Genomic DNA, 6,732 nt, shown 5'->3' with positions numbered 1-6,732 from the left:
TTCATGTAGGTCCCCTAATAACGGGGGTGGGGCCTGTCCCTAGTGTTGTTACCTAAATTCAAATCCATTCCCCTAACTGGACTCCATTGTCTGGCCTCAGTGGGGGATGATGTCCCTAATCCTGCAGACACTTGATACAGCATGATTGAGGGATATTAAATGGACCCCAAACTCTTTCAGAGGAAAAGGGAAGGGAATATAAGGAGGGACTTATTTATGGTGGACCAGGGGAGAGGGCAGCAATTGGAATGTAAAATCAATCAATCAATCAATCATCAATGAATCAATGCCCCTTTGCATATCCTAATTAACAAGTCCAATTAAAAATAAATCTTCCTCCTCACATGGGTCATCCCATTTTATCTTCCTGAACAGGCATTTTCCTATATGGTACATCTCTCTCCTCCTCATGCAGACTAAGTCTTTCCTTTTTCCCACTCAGGGACAAATTCTTGTTTCCTCTCCCTTGTTTCCTTCCCCTTATCCACCATCCTTTCTGCCTGGTTTTGTCCCTTATTCCCTTCCCTCTGTCCCTCAGTTTAAAATAAAAACTCTTTGTGCTGAGAACTTTTGAGTCGAGTGTCCTGAGACTCTACAGGCATGACTTTACCATCACCAGGTTTGTCCTGTAGCTGCCAGAACAACTTTTTGAGATTATTGAAATGGTGAGGAATTAAAATGTGTATGGTTGTTGTTAGACCAAAACAGTCATATCAGGAATCAAGGCATTTGTCTTCTTTCTCAGAGACAGAAGAATATGGTGTCTATAGCTGTCTGGGTGATCTGAAATACAGATAATTTACCTCCAACTCTCAGACTTATCTCCAACAATCTCTCCTCCCCACCATCTGCAGAATTCCTCAGTCTCCACCAGATGCTTGGCTGTATATCTCTGGATCTGTTTTCATCAGTTGCTGGATAAAACCTCATGGTAGGCTCCTGTTTTCAAGTATAGAAGAATATTATTAGAAATCAGTTTATTTTATTTTTTTATTGATTTTTGTTTTCATCATAATCATTCTGATAGCCATAAGATGGTCTCTCAGAGTCTTTTTTAATTGGGTTTCCCTAATATCTAAGGATGTTAAACATCTCCTGAAGTTAAACATCTCTGACCCTTGACACTCCTTGTTGACTCTTCTTTTCAGATCTATGCCCCATTTTTAATAAAATTACTTGATTTGTTGGTGTCTAGTACTTTTCTTCCTTATCTATTGTGGAAATCAGACCCCTGTCATATGTAAAATTGATAGCATTCTGTTTTGTCGTTTTGACAGTGTCCTTTGGTTACAGATACATTTAATTTCAACATGTTCCATTTTCTAATTGTTGATCTTTGCACCTGTGCAATGGTGATCAGTTCAGGAAATTGTCTCTCGAGCCAATGAATTCTAGGCATTCCCCTCACATTCTCTTCTATTAGGCACTCAGTGTATCTGGTTTTAAGTTAAGTTCTTTGATCCACTTGGACTTAAGTTTGGTGCAAGGTGATAGATATGGATCTATTTGCATTCTTCTACATGCCAACATCCTGTATGACCAGCATCATTTGTCAAAGATGTTGTCATTCTTCCTTTGTATATTTCTGGTTTCTTTATCAAAGAAAGTACAGAGATTAGTTCAGCCTGAAATACTGTACACCTGAAAACTGAGGCTGTGTCAATGTGCTTTCTGAGCACAGTAGGATGTGGCAGTATCTGCAGTGTCCACACTGGTGATCTTGAGGAACACCTGGTTGCTGGAGGTGTCCATGGAGATTGTGAACCAGCTCTTCAGAGATGGGTTGTAGTGCTTATCATCATTCCACCAAATGTGTGCCAGCCACTCCAGAACCTTCCCTGTAGACTGACGAATCCAGCCCACACCTATGCCAGAACTGCTCAGTGAAAACCCAGAAAAAGAACTAGTTAGACTGAGGGTCTGGGGGGCTGCAATATCCCAGGGCCAGACTCTTTCAGAATAACTAGGAATAGGACATCTGTGAAGAAAATGAAACTGATGGTAGGTTTGAGATAGGGTGAGGATAGAAATGTTCATTCCTCAGGAAGCCTTGGCACTCACACACAGGGACAATCAGGACACAGAAGGGATGAGGAAGTAAGTCTGTCCATGGCTGCACACCAGTGAGTACCAAGGCTCACATTTGGCTTTTCAACACAAGGTTGGGTGGATCCAGGAGAGATTTTTATTCCTATATCAGGTGCTCACTCTGATGGTGTACTTAAATTTTAGGACTTAAAAAGATCCATTTTTTGATAGGAAGCACAAGAGCCCTCAGGGTAGCTCATATCTGATCCCCATAAAAGTTTGCTAACTGAATATAAGAGTGAAAAGAACAAAGCATTTCTAATGAATGTTGTATAGAAGGAGCAAGACTGAGAGAGACACCTAGCCTAACATCGGTAAGGGATCATTGACTTGAGTTTTTGCATATAGGACATATGAAGAACTCAAAGCACTGATGTTTTTCCTGTCTTCGAATTGCTCTGTGCATGATGCCCGGATGGCCTCATATGTGAGTCCTTTCAGAACATATTTTCTTACACACACACACACAAACACAAATTTTATGGATGGTTTAGACTTTTTGTAGCGTGTAAGACTAGGCATCATCTGTGCGCTGACAGCTTTGAATGCTATAATTATTCAGAAGAGAGTGTCATTTTGTTGACATTACTTATCTGGCAATCTCCTGGCTCACATTTCTCTGATTTCTGTGTACTCAATAGCCAGTGCCTTCATCTTTATACTGCCCTCTGTTTGTGACAATATTAAAAGCAGAAAAATACTGTTTGTTCATTCTGATCAAACAGATATTAAGCATCCTAGAGAATGGCACAGTGGGCAGAAGATGCTGAAAGTCACACACTGGGCCTGGGGTATTTTCTTCATTGCTTCAGAGATGTTAAATACCCAGCTTCTCTCTCTCTCTCTCTATTCTCTGAGCTGAGGGCTTCACATGACACTTTAGGATATCTTGTAACCAGGACACCAACAATTGCCCAGAAGAACTGCATGGGCTCAGTCCTGTGAATGGAACATCAAGAATTGCATACTCAAGTCAAAATCATATTTTTCCTGATGAGGAAACCCTCCTGTTAGTGGAAGTATTTACATATACTACTGATGGTAATGATAATAAACGGATGTTTGATACCTAATGTTTGAAGCATTATAGCTTACTTTTAAATGGATATACAATTGATGTTTGTGGTCTCAATAAAGTTCATAGATAATGAATGAAATAAATATTTGCAATATTAATTAACAAAGTATATTTACTTGTAATGGTAATTTTAATATAAATATGCTCTCCAGAGTGCCTACAGAAGTATGTACTCCTACCAGCAATGGAGCAGTGTTCACCACTCCTCACCAGCATCACCTTGTGCCACATCCTCACCAGCATCAGCTGTCACTTGTGGTACTGATCTTAGCCATTCTGTCATCTGTAAGAAGGAATGCTAGACTCATTTTGATTTGCATTTCACTGTTGACAAATGATGTTGAGCATTCCTCTAAGTGCTTCTCTGCCATTAATGAATTCTTTGTAGGAATTCTACAAACCATTTTAATTGTATTATTTGGTTTGTTGACATCTAGTTTCTTGAGTATGTATTTTGGATATCAGCCTTCTGTCACATATGGAGATGATAAGAATCTTTTACTGTTCTCTAGGATACTGTTTTGTTCAATTAATGGTGTACTTTACCTTACAGAATATTCTTTGTTTCATTACGTTCTATGTATTGATTGTGGCTCTTAGCACTTGTAGTAGTGGTGATCTCTTTGGGATGCTATCTCCTGTGCCAATGAGTTCTCAGCTATTCCCCATACTCTTTTCTTTAAGCTGAATATATTTGGCTTTATATTGATGTCTTTGATCCAGTTGGTCTTGAATATTGTGCATGGGAATGGATATGAATCTATTTGCATTCTTCTATATACAGATCTTTAGTTAGACCAGAAATATTTGTTGAAGATGCCTTCATTCTTTTATTGTGTGTTGCTGACTTCTTTATCAAAAACAAGGTGTCTATAGATATGTGGATCTGTATTTTTTTATTTGATTCTGTTTATTAACCTTTTTATTTTTATTCCTGTACCCTGTTATTTTTATTACTATAGATTTGTAGTGAATTTTGAAATATGGGATACTGCTATCTCCAAAGGTTCCTTTATTGCCCAAGATAGTTTTAGCTGTCCAGGATTTTACTGATTTTTCTATACAAAGTTGAATGTTGTCATTTCAAGATCTGTAAAGATTTGCATTAAAATTTTGACGTGTGCTATTTTGAATCTGTAGATTGATTTTGGTAGGTTTTTATTCTGTTAATCCTACCAATCCAGGAGCATGGAACATATTTTCAGCTTTTGATATCTTCTTAATTTTTTTCTTCAAAAATTGAAGTTTTGTCTTACAGGGCTTTCACTTGTTTGTCTAGACTTACAAGAAAGCTCTAATTTTCCAACTGAGGGGTTTATTCACCTGTAAGGTAACCTGTTTTCATCATGACTGAAAGGACCTTCGCCTTTTGTTATTTATATTTCTGTAGCATGTCCATGATATACACATAGATTTTAGGAACTAATACCATTATCCTGCTTCAGATTTCGTGTTCTTAAAGACAATAACTAACTAACATAGGAGATGGTTTCTCAGCTTTCAAACATGTAATTGAAAAACAGAGTCAGAAAACACCCCTCTCTGCACCATTCTCCAGGTTCTGCACAGTTAATATATTTAGATATTTTTTACTGACACATGGCAACAAATATTTGTCAATATTGTTAATGATATGGACATAAAGATTGTAGGGAGAATGAGGGCCTTGTACTCACAGAGAAGCACTAAGAGAATCAGGAATTTTTGTCACACAGAGATGTCTCCTTAAGGAAGTGTATAAAACCAAATACTTTCACTTCATCCAGGAAGCTGAGAGTGGAGGTTCTTAACAAGCTAGTGATCTGGGACATAATCTGGGGAATTAGGGACAGAATGCACCCTAATCCCACAGATTGATTATCCCAGACTCTTCTATCTTTAGACTATTACTAATCCTTAGGCAGGTGTCACATATGCTTATGTCCTACTGACCTGTATGCTATTAGTGAGAGAGCACATTAGGCTCTGGACTTGAAGAACCTACCCTCATGTACACAGGAACATCATAAAATAGGTTGTATGTAGTCACACCTTAAGCCTTATTGTGAAACAGGATTTGGAATGATTATGGAAATTATTGTCGCCTGCAGACTCTTGTCTAAATTCTATTGTGTTGAAGCATACATACAATAAATGTCCTGTGCTTAGACTCCCAAAGTCCATTCCAGGTGGTAAAAGTCAGTCTGCACTATGTTCACATCTTCATCTTCACATGGTTTGTTTCCCTCTATGACACCTGCAGAGACCCCTCAAGAAATAAAAATATCAGTCGGCAGTGGTGGCCCACGCCTTTAATCCCCATACTTGGGAGGCAGAGGCAGGCAGATTTCTGAGTTCAAGGCCAGCCTGGTCTACAGAGTGAGTTCTAGGACAGCCAGGGCTACACAGAGAAACCCTGTCTTGAAAAAAAAACAAAAAATCCTAGTAGAAACTACTGTGTGGACTTAGAGGTTAATAATAGAAAAGTTCATTATGAGAGAGAGAAAGAGAGAGAGAGAGAGAGAGAGAGAGAGAGAGAGAGAGATTTAATACACCTTAGAATTATGCATTTTGTATATGCTTTATCCTTACATCTTTTGAGACCTGACTTCTAATTATTCTTTGAAAAATTGAAAAAGACAAGAGACCTAAAAAATGGGCACTTGTGCATATGGGATATTTACACAGCAAAGATTTTATCAGAATTATTTGTTTATTCATTTTTAAAAGGTCATTTTCTATTTTTATTGAAAATTCATTTCTACCTGCAATATATTCTGAATAATGATTTCTCTTCTCCAACACCTCCTCAATTCTCTCCCAGTTGTGTTTATTTAACTAATTACAAAATAAACAGAACCTAAACATAATAAACAAGGAAAACAAAGTAAAATGAAGACAAAGCAAACAGAAGAAAAGTCACCAAAAACATAGCACAAGAAACACATGTGAATGGAGAGTCACACCAATACTCTACAGAACAAATCTCAGCAACAGGAATGCAATGGACTATGAGAGTTGATTATGTATCAGTATAGGTCCATGTTCTAAAAAGGCTAGTGAGTATAGGGATGATTACAGAAAAGGTGAAGGAAGTAAATATGGGATCAAACACTTATGCATAATCTCAGAACCTATCTCAGTTTACAAGTATATACCTTGTGTTTGTAAATGAATTTCATGAAAAGTGATTTAATAATTTTTTCAACCACCTACAGGAATTATATTTACATGACTTTGCATTCTGATACAAATATTTCTCACATCTGATGAGACTGGAACTTCTGTTGAAAAAAAAATGCCAGATTTAACAACACACATGAGATCAGTTATTACTTAAGACAATGAGGGTGTCTTTGTTTTTAGATATTAGTTATTTGGATTTTATAGGTCAAACTCATATTATACACTATTCCCAACAATTCCAAGAAGGTATGGTCTCTCAGGATCCAGTGATATTTTTATTATGCACCACCATACTTTCCCATTTTTATTGGTTTATTGAATAAGAAACATATAATGGAGAGGGTCATTGGTGAAGAGATTGACAAGTTACTGTGAACTGTATGTTTGAGCTAAATCAGCAT

This window comes from Arvicanthis niloticus, chromosome 23 (assembly GCF_011762505.2).
Source record: "Arvicanthis niloticus isolate mArvNil1 chromosome 23, mArvNil1.pat.X, whole genome shotgun sequence".
Classification (NCBI taxonomy): domain Eukaryota; kingdom Metazoa; phylum Chordata; class Mammalia; order Rodentia; family Muridae; genus Arvicanthis; species Arvicanthis niloticus.
Note: the sequence above shows the minus strand (reverse complement) of the source record.